The sequence below is a fragment of the Semicossyphus pulcher genome, unplaced genomic scaffold (assembly GCF_022749685.1).
Source record: "Semicossyphus pulcher isolate SPU_LCO1_2020_fin unplaced genomic scaffold, fSemPul1.0.p SCAF_22, whole genome shotgun sequence".
Lineage (NCBI taxonomy): Eukaryota > Metazoa > Chordata > Actinopteri > Labriformes > Labridae > Semicossyphus > Semicossyphus pulcher.
Genome location: NW_027211696.1, coordinates 5,111,042 through 5,125,503, shown reverse-complemented (window position 1 = coordinate 5,125,503; position 14,462 = coordinate 5,111,042). Strand labels below are relative to the sequence as shown.

The 14,462-nt window shown below is 42.2% G+C and overlaps 1 pseudogene; it reads left to right on the top strand.

Moving 5' to 3' along the window:
* Positions 1-3,720: 3,720 nt before the first annotated feature.
* The window catches only part of LOC138602372 (transmembrane protein 132C-like), a 79,027-nt pseudogene continuing 68,285 nt past the window's right edge, over positions 3,721-14,462 (top strand).

Below are 14,462 nucleotides of genomic sequence, written 5' to 3'. Positions count from 1 at the left end.
AAAGCAGAACGTCCACACGAGGACAAGCCCACTACAAACACAACAAAGCAGGTACGTGTTCATGAGTGGACATGTTTGTAGATCTACTCGACAAAGGAACACCTTTATAAGAGCGTCATGGTTTGGATAGTAACATATATCTTTCAATGGACATTTGAGAAGCTAGCAAAATGTCAGCAATCAGTGTTTGATGTCTAATGACACATTTTAAGGATGAACTTAAACAAAAAAAGTTAAACCAGTAAAATTAGTTTCTTATTAAACCTCAGTGTTTCTCCCACACTCTTTGTAGGACACAAGCAGCAGGACGGGCCAGGAGCCGAGCTGCCGCGAGCTGATTTGCTGCTAACGTTCAGCTTGTTTCAAGGTGCTCAGCTCTTTTTTAGGTGACGATTCCTTCAGTATACTAAACCAGGCCAAAGACAAAAGATAGCAGTTATATGACGTCCATTCAGGGTCAGTTAATCTTGCATATTTCATTTCCTGTTTTATTTTGAAGTCTGACATCTCCTGTCATTTCAGTTCCTGCCCTGGTGTCTCCTGGTCACTTGATTACTAACACCTGTGCTCATTACACACCTGCCCCTGATTCTGTCGTTAGCCACCAGGTTCATGTCCTCCTTTGTTTTCCCTCCTCATTAGCCAGATTGACTTTGTTCTTCCCAGTGAGTACATCGCTTCCCAGCTTATTCATAGTGTTATTAATCTGCCTGGTTTTCTGATTTGGATTTTCACTTGTTCCCTCTCTGGATGTGTGTGTTTCAGACTGACTCTGTGTGTCTGACTTGTTTTTCTTTCCAGTGAAGACCAAGCCTTTTTGAACTCCCCTTTATGTCCTGTTCTTCTCTACATCTGAGTCTCAGAGTTGTCTGGTACGTCTCTCGTAACATTGGAAGACCTGAAACAGAAATATAATATAACAAGTATAATCCTAATAAGTTCTTACTGTCCCACAAATTAATCTCTTCAGCGCTCTGTGCACGCATTAAATCATGGCCGTCTCAGGAGTCAAAATACTCCCTGTAATATCAGAGATAATGTTTACCCATCACTAATGGAGCTGAGTTATTGAAACAGGAACAGATTCAGTCTTTGGAGGAGCATCCCTGATCTGCTCTGGAGGTTACAGGCAGAGTGTGTTGCTGTTAAACAGCTCTGTGTGGATCACAGAGGCCTTTAGCACTGGAGCTTAATGAGCTGCAAGGCAATCTGTTGCTGTCTGTCCCACTTAGCCAGGGACTGCAGTGTGGAGCTGGTGTTTGGCGGTGCTGCAGAGGGCGGGATTACAGAGACAGTCGAGGGCCTTTCACCACCTGGACAAACACATTCTCCATGTCACAGGGCTGAAACAGGAAATCTCCTGGCTCTGAGAAAAGCCTCTCTCCACGTCTCCTGTTGATCTATTAACAGATACATCAGACTCTTTTTCCTCATTCTCACAGTGTGATGAGAAAACAGTCTTCCTCCCTGTGCAGGGACGAGCTCTTCCATGTTACTGTCAGGTTGCAGAAACATCATTAGCAAACCTTCCAGGTAGCTGTCCAACACTTGTAGCTGCAGCAACATTGTGAATGTGTTGGACTTCACTTGTACACAAATCAAACACAGATGATCATTTCCTCCTGTTGATGTTATAAAATGTTAAGATTCTTTTTATGACCTCATGATTCATCAGGCTCTTTTTCATTTAACCGACTGTTCGTCTCTGTCTCAAGGTGTATGGACTCAGTCTGGAGACGTAATTTAATAGCTGAAAGATTAAACATTCAGAGGGTGATGGTACTTTGAGCCTAACAATGACCCCCTTGCTAGTCTGTTTCATTAATGCAGTTTTTCTTTCCTCTCTTCAGACCAAGCTTTGTGCACCTCTACGGAGCCCCGGAGTGGCCATGGAATATAAAAATAAATAAAACAAGTGCACAATTTACTACCTCGTGCAAAGACCTGTAACCCTGTCTGACTTATCCAACTCTCCCGCTGCCTTTCCTTTCTGTGCCATGAGTTGGACACACTCCGTGCGTAATTGAAAGAAGCGTTTGAGCACTGCTCCTCGGTCACAAACTCCTCAGCCGTATCTTTGACACCCCTAGTTTATAACAAAGCGGAGGAATCCTTGGAGTGAGTTAGCAAGAACAGCTCCTCATACAGACACTCTTCCACGTCGTGTGTAACGGTCCAGACCGTCTTGTGGTGAAAGTGTGCCAGTATGTGCATGAACTGATTTAACCCCTGGTATTAACAGTAAAATCATCTGTTGCCAAAGTGACACAATTGAGCTCCGTCAGGACGAGAGCGAAGCTGCAGCTTCGAGAATGTATGACAATTAATCAAAAGGAGGGAACCAATTGTTAAAACACGATTTAAAAAAAAAAAAACTCCTTCAATAACAAGTGTAACAATTCAGAACAAACTGGGACTCAGATGCAGAGGAAAGTCCATTACACTAAATCCAGTAATCAAAAGTTCTTTACTGAAACATTCGTAGGTCAGACACAGAGAGGCAGTCAGCAAGGGCAGAAAAATCCACGAGGAAGACGAGGCTGGAGAGCATGAACACACGAGAGCAACAATGACATCTGGCAAAGGTTAGGTGGAAACAACAAGCTTGTCTTTGGACTGTGGGAGGAAGCCGGAGAAACTGGGGGGAACCCTCGCATGCAAGGAGAGAACATGCGAACTAGGATCCTTCTAGCTGTGAGGCGACGGTGCTAACCACCGCAGCACCCTGTGTAAACACAGGGGTATTTTTACAGGTCAGACTACTTATGAATGAGACACAGGTGTGGAGGGGAAACAGGTGGGAAACTGAATTACAGGAAGTAACAGTAAACATTAAACACAAGCTCCAGGATTACAAAATAAAACAGGAAGTGAACTCAAAGCTAATAAAAACACAACGACAGGCTGAACAGAATATCACAGAAAGGACCTTCCATCTAAAAGCTGCAGTTTGAACTGTTTTCACTTCAGACATGCAGAAGTTCATATAGTGAGAACAGCATCTGAATATTGTGTTGGATGATTCATTCTGTCTGAACCAGCAGCTCGCCTCCATTATTTCTGTTGTAGTCATCAATGCAGCAAAACCAGTGTTGAGCTGACCTTCTGATGCTCATTAACCAACAACAGAAATCTGATTCCTGCCTCTACAGTTCAAAAAGCATTCGACCACATAAAACTCTGATTACTGCTATCGGCACTTCAACGAAAGATTGTGGAGGGCCTTACAGGTGAAGAGAAGGATTTTGAATTATTTGTTGGATGGGGAGCCAGTGGAGGTTTTGAAGGTCAGGGGTGATATGATCTCTGGTGCGAGAGTGGGTGAGCAGACGGGCGGCTGTGTTTTGGATGTATTGTAGTTTGTTGAGGATTTTGGAGGACGTACCATCGAGGATGCTGTTGCAGTAGTCCAGTCGTGAGGTGATGAAGGTGTGAATGAGTGTTTTGGGGAAGGGACAAAGACGGGCAATGTTTTTGAGATGGAAAAAGGCAGTTTTTGAGATTTGGTTGACGTGACGTTCAAATGAGAGGGACTAATCAAAGATGACAGCAAGGACAGTGCAGAGAGCAAAGTCGGGGGAAGATGAGATGAGTGATTTGGAGCTGATGATGCATCCAGTTCTTTATGTCTGTGAGGCAGTTTGTGATGGTGGAGTGAGTGGCAGCTGTGATGGATTTGGTGCAGATGTAGAGCTGGGTGTCGTAGGCATAACAGCGGAAATGGAGGCCGTGAAGGCGGATGATGTGACCAAGGGGAAGCATGTAGAGGATGAAGAGGAGGGGGCCAACAGTTTGTTTGTGATGGCGAAAAGGACCTTGGGATTAGCGGAACCGGAGTGGGTGAGACCAGAGTAAATGGAGCGTGCAGTGTTGAGGGTGTCCTTGTATTGTTGAATGTAATCTTTGTATGCCAGGATGTGTACTGTGAGTATGGTTTTTCTGTCTTGGAGAGTCGCTCAAGTTGATGTTTCCGGGAGTTCAAATGACTGAAAATAAACTTTTTGTAAAAGTGTGTAAAGCAACTTTAAATTTCACCAATTCTTCTTACAGACTGTATCGTTAAAAACAAAATACAGCTGGACATGTAATTATCACGAGATGATAAAGTTCATTATAATCCTGAGTTTTTATCCAAGTTAAACCTTTGTTACCTCACAGAGCACAAAATGTTTCCTGCACATTAACTGCACTGATAGACGTGTGAGCGTAAAGTAAGGTATTTACTTTTTAGCAGGAATGGCTCAGGGAATTTTTCCCCACAATACATCATTACTGATGTCTGACACATTAGACCTAATGTCTGTATCGCTGGTCATGAACTTTGCCTGTGGAGCTGCCACATCAAATAGTCCAGTCACTCAGTATTAGCTGCTCTCCAGCGTATAATGGCAGCTGATGACAGCCGGCCTTGATCCGAGCTCTTTCCCTGACTGCCTGTTGTTGGTTAATGGCTGAGGGAGCAGTGCAGTGGGCGAGTAAAGACCACGGCAGGTTACACATCATTCTCCCCTCGTGGAGGAAAGGTCTCACATGGAGACTGATAAATGTTAATTACTCCACCCTGACATCAGCCGGCGAACGCAGCTGCTGCTGCAAGACGTGATGGAGAACGGAGAAGTGCTGGTGTATCTGCCTGTTTTTGTGCTGATGACTGTATAAAATGCATGTTTGTGACTACATTTCATATTTTTACCCTTTTTATGTTGAAAAAAATGTAAAACACAAACTGTACTTGCTTGTATTTTGCTATCAGAGTCTGTTTTAGTGCTGAGGCCTCGATTCGTTAATATTGTCAAGCATTTTATCTCCAACTTTGTCATCCTCAGTGTGTCCCATTGAAGGACTGATATAAAACAAGAGCAGCAGGATCGTCTGTCAGCAAACATTCACCACAAACCCACAAAACTCAACAGCTTTAAACACAAAGGAAGAAAATGTGACGAGACAACAAAAGAAGTATTAATTTTGTCCTCATTAATCAGATCAGCTCAGAGTGTCGCTCCAAGTCTTCCCAGTGGCAGCAGCGAGGATGTAAAAGAGCTGATCAATACTTCAGTGATTCAGCCTGGAAGAGAACACATGCTCTGTGTGCGAACCAGCTGATGTGTCCTCAACAGATACTAATAAGAGATCAGCTGGAAGCACAAGAGGAGAAATCTCTGCTTTCTTTTCATTACAGCAGCTCAAAGGATATTTTAGGCTTGTGATTGTGATTATGAGACTGACTTTAGAAACATTAAAGCGCCAATAAGGTTAGCACTTCCTCATGATTATTTCTATGGATTATGTAAATGATCACACACAACTAAACGCTCTGATATACAAATCTGATCTGTTAATAACTTCTTAAAGAGTACTAGACCTGCTCTATATGTAAAGTGTCATGACATAACTTTTATTTATTGATGTTTCTGAAAGACACAAGTTTATGTTCCTCCAGAAGTCTTGGAGCTGCAAGAAACCACACTTCTTATCACCACCTGTAACAACATGAGTCAGCCAACACTGACGTCTTAATGAGTATACTACTATAAGTCAAAGGGTATGATGAAAGCACATGCCATCTATTTATACTGTACTAATGGAAAACATTGAGATAAATCTCTGTGTTGACATCATGTTCACGTCACTAATGGTTCTCTCAAACTCTCCATGCGTCTCATAAATTCTGTGTCCACTCTTGTCTCTGACCTTTGGTCCTTCATGTGCGTCGAGGAATATCTAAAAAGTGCATCACATTGTGAGGGAAGAGTTGTTTCACAGCAGCATCTGATCTTTTATTCACATCATATCTCTGCTGTCACTGAGCGTCTGCCTGTCTGCTCTCATTCATCAGCACATTATGATGTTGTTGTGTTTGTGTTGCTCCTGCTGTGAGAAGGGCACAAAACAATGCTCTATTTAAATCTCAGGTCAGGTCAGCAGCCGGTGATGAACCTTAATGAATGTGTGTGTGTGTGTGTGTGTGTGTGTGTGTGTGTGTGTGTGAGGCATACTGGCTCATTTCTCTGCACTGTCCTTTTGTCTTCAAGTTCAATATCTTCTGCACTTCTAGAAAACAGTTAAACTACAAAATAATTTGTTGTAAAAACTCTTCAGACTTTTTAGTTGTTGAACCAGATGCAGAAGTTTGTAAAGTATTTCTGGCATCAGACTGAAGAGTCACACTCACCAGGATTATTCTGCAAGCTCCACAAAATAACCAAACAAACCACTTCCTGGTTGAGAAAGGTGCTCTCATGAACATGTGCACCTGAATGCCCCTTGCTGCAACAGGTGTTGGCAATGTGGACTGTACCAAGTGGGGTTTTGGGATGGGGGAGGATGCAGTGGTTTCTTTCTTTATTTAGTTTCCAACCAGCTGAAGTGAAACTAACTGTAGCTTGAAGTTTATGTTGTAGAGTTTTCATTTAAAGTTTTAATGAGTAAATGTGAAAGATTGATGTTCCTGTGTTTTTAATAGCTTTAACAGTCTGCTGAGCTTTACCTTTGCTAGTTGCAATATGGTTTAACCAGGAAGTATAAAAGCTTTTGTTTGAGCCACATGTCCTCTTTGGCTGTCGGCTGGGGACCCCCTTTTAGGTGAGTTTCTTCTGTTTTGGTTCTACTGTATGTTAAAAGCTCAGCAGCAGGAAATCAGAGCTCTGGACCCGGCTCCAGGAGAAACCAGGCACTTTAAAGAGAACTACAGCTATGTAGCATTGAACTCTTCATAACGTTGTTGTACTTGCAGCAGACGGTAACAACAAATGGTCAAAATGAGTTAATGAGAGAAAAAGTTATAGTATGCTAGTGGCTAGTGTAGCCTGAAAGCTGCTAGCCTCACACAGAGATGAGAGGTGGGCTACAGACAAACTCAGGTCAGCTCACTTCTTACTAAAGCCACTCACCACATCCTGAGGAAAATATCTGCCTCTTCATCTGCTCAACACTTTGTTTACCAGCTAGTTGCTAATTTGTCCACTTAAAAACAGCAGAAACACTGAGAGCAGTGAAGGTGAACCAAAACAGGACAATGTTGGTCTGTAATATGAAAACAAGTGGAAAGGCTGAGTTGGGTGATAATTCAGTCCCCTTTGCCCCTTCTGTTTTTAAGGTAAAGGGAAGGTGAGGGATTATTTAAACTATTCACTATTTAGCAGGCAGACTGCAGCGGTAACAACCTGTCCCAGAACACATCAGGAGACGCTCAGGGACAACAAGTAAACATCCCATGAGGCTGTGCTCACCAGGAGGTAGACACTAATTAAGAGCTCACAGACAGGATGTGTCTGTGCAGCTTCACATCGAGTCTTTCCCCTCCTCTAAAACTGCCATGACTGAGTTTGACAAAGATTTGCAGAAAGACGAATTTTGGATATTTTCAAACTAAATCTTTTCTTCTTTATTTCTGTTCGGTGAAAGAAAAATAAATCAGTAAGAAACACAAAAGAGAAGTTGGCTAAATATGCTCCAAAGACAGAGATTGAACACTTTGTATTTTGGGCACACCGCTAACGTCCTCCTCAGCAGAACTTATACTGACTGCAATAAACTCTGTCTTACATCAGCAGCATCCCGAGGAGCCAGAGACGACCGTAAAGGTCAGAAACACGGCGTCTGCAGAATATTTCTGTGACTGTGAAACAAAATGAAAGTAATTGCAAAGAAACGTTTTTTAAACAAATTAAAGTGGGCAGAAGCAGAAGTGAAATGCTGATGAAGGGCTGATGTAAGAAACCATTGAAGGACCTTTTTCAGCTTTTGGTTCTGTTTTTATTTCTACTGTTTTAACATGATTATTCGTAACCACCATCTGTTGCTTATAGCTGTGCAAAGCATTTATTTAGCATTATTCAGACTTGAATGTTTAAGTAATAACATGTTGTAGGACACACACTGGGTTTCATGAAAAGCACACAGAAAATATAATAATCGCATGTTTGAATATTCAGCTGGAGTGAAAAGTGAAAGGGCAACAATAAAACACAAAATCCATATTTCATGTCAACAACATGAAGCTTTGTGTTGTGGGAAGTCTTCCTGTCTTTGAGAGGAACAATCAGAATTTAGTTTCTCCTTTATATCTCACGTATCTGTGTGGTGCTGGTGGAGCAGGAGGCAGGAAGTGGAGGAGACGATGAAGGAGGGAGGTCCTCTCCTCCAAACCCACAGGGTCCCTCCGCTTCTCTGCTGATGGCCTGTAATCGGTGTTTAGCGCTGTTGTTGTGGAGAAGCCTCAGCTGCAGGATGGCTCCTCTGGCTGCCTTTCAACACGTCACTGGTTTGTGTTTCACATTTTGGCTTGTGCTCTTGTCTGTTGAGAATTAGTGAGCGTGCACACTCTCAGCTTGGTCTTTTCACCCAGCAAGGTGCAGAGGAGGCAAAACATCCATCAGCTTTATACTCCATTGTTCTTTAGAGGTTTTTGGAGCTTGACCCCTGCTTCAGATAAAAGTCAGGATATCTCAGCCTCTGCTGCATCACCTTTAACCCTTACTGATATATTCTGTCTCTTGTGAATTCCTCAAGTTTATGGAAGTGCACCACTGTGAGGAGTCCTTTTATTTGTAATGCTGCCTTGTGCTGCTCTTCTTGAGCTTTCATGCTTTTTTCCTCATGTTGGTTAAACTTTCAGTCTAAAATAAACCTGTCTGTGACCTACTTTGTAATTGCTTCATATCTGAGGTTTCTGTATTGTTTTGTCCCATGATAAAGAGTATAAAGCCGACATATACTGTAGAGTTATACATTGATTATCATCTCTGACCCTTGATGCCTCTTAAGGAGCGACTGCTCTGTTATGTTCAGCACTGTGTTCAGCCTGCAGTCATGCAGAAGAACACTTATATTCATGCAGCATCTCCTCATGTCAGTCATTAAGGGCAGTGAGGGGAGTCACAGGTGGCCTGTAGCCTTAAAGTGTTCTCATGACCGACTCATGGCACAACAGGTTACACTTCTCCTCTCCTCTCCTCTCCTCTCCTCTGTGACTGGACCAAAATTTAAACCATCATGTTTATGGGCGTTGTGAAATAGAAATGTATTGGGTGCTATGTAAGTACGACTGTATTGCAACAAATCAATTTGGTGACAAAAATTAAGACTTATGTTACAAAGACCCAAGAGGCTGCTCGTCCAGGTATGCTAGCTTGTAGCGTTGGCATGCAATTAGTGTGCAGTTAGGCTAAGGTATAATGTTTCTAAACACTGACATTCACCCTTGTGAAGTGATAATTATTTTTTATATTCATCAGAGGTTCAACGTTAAAAAAGAAACTGCCAAAGAAAATTGTTTATATCAAATTTTTTTGTGTATTAAATACATATAAATAGGCTGAGTGTTGTTTAATTGTAGGCCTACTTTAAGCTTAAAAGGATGTCAGTATGCAACTTGTAATGTACTGGTGTTTTGGGAGTTGTCATAATTTAGCCACTATTAAAGTTGAACTTTTACATTCAAACTTGGTAAGTAAAGAACAGGTAATCATGAAGTAGCCTAATGATTCAGTAACTACCCAGTATGATGCACACTTTGCTTGAGGAAACACAGAACTAGAAACTATGTGGTGGGTAATAAAAAGGAGTAATGACTTGTATTTGGTTCCGTGCTGTTTAGCACATTATTCAGAAATAAACAAAAACTCTGCAGTAAGTAAAGAACATCATAAAGATTCACAGACACCATGAACAATGAGTTCATTAACATAATATCTAACGGTCATGTACTGATTAAGTAATCATTAGCTACTCTACAAAATGTGATGATTACTGACAAACTGCCCGTTAACTAATGGTTTACTAACATTTAGTTCCTCACTTGATATCTGGTAACAAAATGTGTTATGCATTATTGTAAAGTGTTACCGGGAACATTTTTGTTGCCAGTCTGTTTTTTTGTTTTTAGATGAGAAAACCTACATACAGGAATGTAACAGTAACTATGATACCTCTGTCTGAGTAGGCTACTTAAAGTAGACATGTTTCATAGAGAAAGGTAATCCCGGCATGTATGTGTGTCTGTGTGCTTACATACTTTCTGCCACCCCTGCATAAATTGGTGCCCCAGTTGGGCCACCCCAGGCAAAAAAAGTCTGAACACGCCCCTGGTGGAGCCCCTCTATAATTTGCCGCCTGCGCTCTTTCCCCTACATGTTTTGGGGCTAAAAAGAGAGCGCAGTTCTTATTTGATATAAACCGGGAATCAGACGCTACAGTAGTTGCGTTCATTTGCCAGTCCACCCCGGAGTGCGCGTGCTGTTCCCCCTCATATTGTGCACCACCTCTCTCCGGTCCACAGCCACGGGGTGCAGCGCGAGGACAGCCCAGGATCCTTCACCACCGGCTCGGATCTGTGCGCGCTGATCGTCGCTTTAAAAGTTGCAGGACTGTTTGTAACATTTTGCATGCACTGTCTTGGATCCACGTGGTTTGGACCGCTGTGAACCCACCTGTCTGTGATTAAGAAGAACGAGAGGACAAAATAGCTGCGCGTGACATGACATCTCTTTGGAAAATTTAGATTTTTTAGGACTGTTTTTGCTCTTATCGTCGGTGAATGTATTTCAGTGTGATAAGGAGAAAAGGATATTTTTTTATTGTCACATGCTGGATGAGACCGCAGCGCCGAATCATGTGCGAGAAGAGAAATGGTAAGAAACTAAGAAACAAACCAACACCTCGTCAATTTCAGACGTTTATAATGCATGACTGTTATGTATCTTTTTGTACTGTGTGATTTTGTTACACGGCTGTGTTGAATAATCGACTGATTTTTCAATGACAGCAGTCTAGGGTCCGCTATTTCTCTAGTAGTCTACAGAGCGTTGTTAGGAAGAACTGGTGGTTGCTAGGGACGCCGCTCTGATCAGACACTGAATCACTAATATCACTCCGCAGAAAGAAGTCCGTTTAAATTCACACACCTGTTTTATCCCCATTAATTAGCAGATAAATCACATGTACAGCGGGGAATCAGCTTAGCAACAAGAGGCAAGTTAAAGTTGATTCAGTACGCAGTTTATAGAAGTCACCATTTTGGGAGTAAAAAAATGACAAATGTGGATTTCTCCTTCCCCTGTTTGCCTTCTTTTAAGACTTAAATCTCTCCTATAGCCTAACTGTGTTTTTGAGGGGCGGTGATATTTGCATGCACTGACGGTGCATTTATGTCTGTGATGTCAGGTGGTGTCGCGGATGATAAATGACGGGAAAAGTTAGTGCGCCTTCTAGTGAGGGAGTACTCCACAAGAAACACGAGCCATAGAGTCAGTCCAGCGCGTGGGACTGACCGGGCTTCTCCTGTGCACAGGTAAGACCACACAGAGACCTCAGCTAATGCCAGCGAGCACTTCTGTTCATACAGAGAGAGAAGGATTATGGGACTGAGAGTCAGTGGCCGCATGATAACAGGCACCGTGCATCAGTCTTTTATAGAGTGGAACATTTAATAAAATGCTAAATATTCCCTTTCAGACAAGAGGACATATAATAATTTATGAGACTTATAATCAGCTGTAACTGCTGTAATAGTTTAATGACTTGAAATAGTAACATGAATGAAGAGTGACAATCGCTTAGAGATTGTGTTTGAGCAGTTCTGCACCTGCACAAACGTTCATGTTCAGTGACTTTGTGTATTAATCATTTATGATCATGTGGACACCTGCATGTGAGCGTGATGATTTGTACATGTGTCTGCAGAACATATGAGCTTCTGCTGAGCTCTGGTATGTTGGACAAACTGGAGATAACCCTTCAGCTGTGTCACAGAGCCAGGCCAACTTTCCTCCAGTTTCCAGGCTTTAAGCTTCTCTAAACTCTCGTGTCTGTAGCTTCATATTTACATTGCTCAGATTTAGCAGAGCTACTTCCTTAATTTAGCTGATCACTAACCAGAGTTGTGCATGCAACACAGTTTATAGTTGATAGATACATCTTTGATAAATGTTTTAAACTTGTTATAAGTAACGTGTCTAATCACCTGACGGCCCATCTTTCTTTGTCTACTGAAATTATTAAAGTTAACTTCAGCAATTACCGTTCGGAAAAGAGATGGAAGACATCGAAATGTTTTGAATTTGTGTTAAAAGTCAAATCAAAATGGTGGAGTGGCTTTGTAACCCGGCGATCCCGCTGCTAGCCAGAGAGGCTCCAGATGTCTATATGAGACACACACGCATGCACGCACGTACGCACGCATGCACACACACACACACACACACACACACACACACACACACACACACACACACACACACACACACACACTGAGGCACACACTGAGGCACACACTGAGGCACACACTGTATTGGACACACACACACCCTCACAGACTGGCCATCAGGACAGTTGGACAGAGTCCTGACAGGCTGTGTGCTGTAAGATGTGACAGAGGCAGTTTTTAAAACAGCACAGACTGGAGGAGTGTCGTCTCTTAGTCACTCAGAAAAAGTTTCAGGGCTGAAAAACTGCAGAGTCAGTTTTTAATGACGTTATAACTCATTTCATATTTTACAAACCAAAAAGATTCTTAAAGTTCAGTTTAAATGTAACAACTCAAAATCAATTATTTATCCATTTTAACTTTATTCTTACTATTATCGGTCTCTTAGGCATGACTGTTATTTATTGTTGAATGAATAAAGTCATATTGAACTTTTGGTGAAACATAAAATACTTATATCTCTCTATATACCAATAATGACCCCATATACTGTGTAGTTATCATCACTTGTTCAGTAAAGTAGAAGGCCTGCTATAAAGGGCTCTGTGCTCAACTAGAGTGGGAGGATTCCCGCTCGGAGTTCGCTGCTCTTTTGTTCGTGTGTGGGCCGGCCAGAGAGGATCGGGATGGAAAGTTGGAAAGATACAAAAACAAAGTGCATCGAGGCTTAATTTAATAATGTCTCTCTCTCTCTCTCGCACACGCACACGCACACACACACACACACACACACACACGCACACACACACACACACACACACACACACACACAGAACCTGAACCAAACTGACAGTAGCCAGAGGCATTCAGGTGATCTGAAGGAGAATCTGTTTCATGTGTGATAAGATGAAATGAACTTTTTTCACCTAGCTTAAAGTTAACGCTTCATTAAAAGTGAATTTTGCCAAATCATGAGGTCAAAGTTGAACTGTTCATAGGATAATTTTCTTGGTTATTTAATGTAATAATATTCAGAGAAGAAGAAACAGTCAGAGACTGAGGGCCGCTGGCTAATCAACAAAGATGGCTGCCGCTGGTGTAGAACTTTCTGACTCACTATGGACTTGACAATAGTTCATATTATGTTCAAGTGGGAGGCCTAGGTGTTGTGCTGAGTTTGTGTATATTGATGAAGTGGAGGCTACACAATTGGATGTTGAAACTAGCTATGTAGCCTAGCAGCATACGGTGACATCACATTTTTGAATGCCCTAATTGGTTGTAGGTCAATCCTGCAACCAGGGGCATTCTGGTCTGCCCTCATTGTTAATGCCCCATGGAGATCAGGAATAAACTTGGGGACAGTTAGAAATAGAGAGTACACAGAAATATGGAGAAAAGGTCAGAAAGAGTTCAGTGTTTAAAGTTCTGAGTAAATGCTGTGTGCTGTTTCTTCTGGTCGGTGGTCATTTGGCCACAGGTTTGTTTCCCTGTGAGGTCAACGGTCCAGAAGGGGAAAATTATGCACGACTGTTCTGAATAGAGGAAAGTTGATGATATATTTTTAAAAATTACAAAATTAGCCCTTTTAGCCAGTTCCAGATGAGATCCCAGAGGGCAAAGGTCAGATCTTGAGACGTGTGATTCAGAAGAACAGATTACCAGAGCTGCTGTGGCAGACATCTGCACCTTTAAGAGACTGCTGATGATTTCACAGGACTCAAGTGATTCTGTGGACTGTTGGACCTCAGTTGTTGCTGTAAGTGTTTAACAGTCTGCTGACTAAACTGAGGAAAAACATGAGACTTACAACAGATGATCTCATGCTAATGTTAGGAGAGTCTGCCTCCTGGAGAACAAAGGCTCATGGGATATCACTTGTTGGCTCTGAGTGTCTCTTGGATTAAGGCAGGGAGGAGCTGGCAGGGCTGTGTGCTGCTGGGTAGTGATTCTGCTTCAAGAAGAAGCCTTTAGAAGAAGCTGACTTTATTTCACTCTAGTTTTCTCCTTAAATGGTCTCAAAGTAATTTGTGTGAGCTGTAATGAAGCCGGGCTAACCCTGCATCATACTGATTTTCTCACAGGCCTCCAGAGAGCAGCAGAAGGGAAGCTGCACCAGGGAGCTGTACAGTATGTCACGTTATCCGGTTCATAACACAGAGACAAGTCATGACGTGAAAGTTCATGTAAGGAACAGCGACGAGTAAATGACAAAGTTCAAGAACAAGTATGCTTCATAAAGTAACTATAGACGGCGCTCTGCAGGAAAGAAAGTTTCATATTGAACCAAAAAAGTAACTGTTTATTTGTAGCTCAG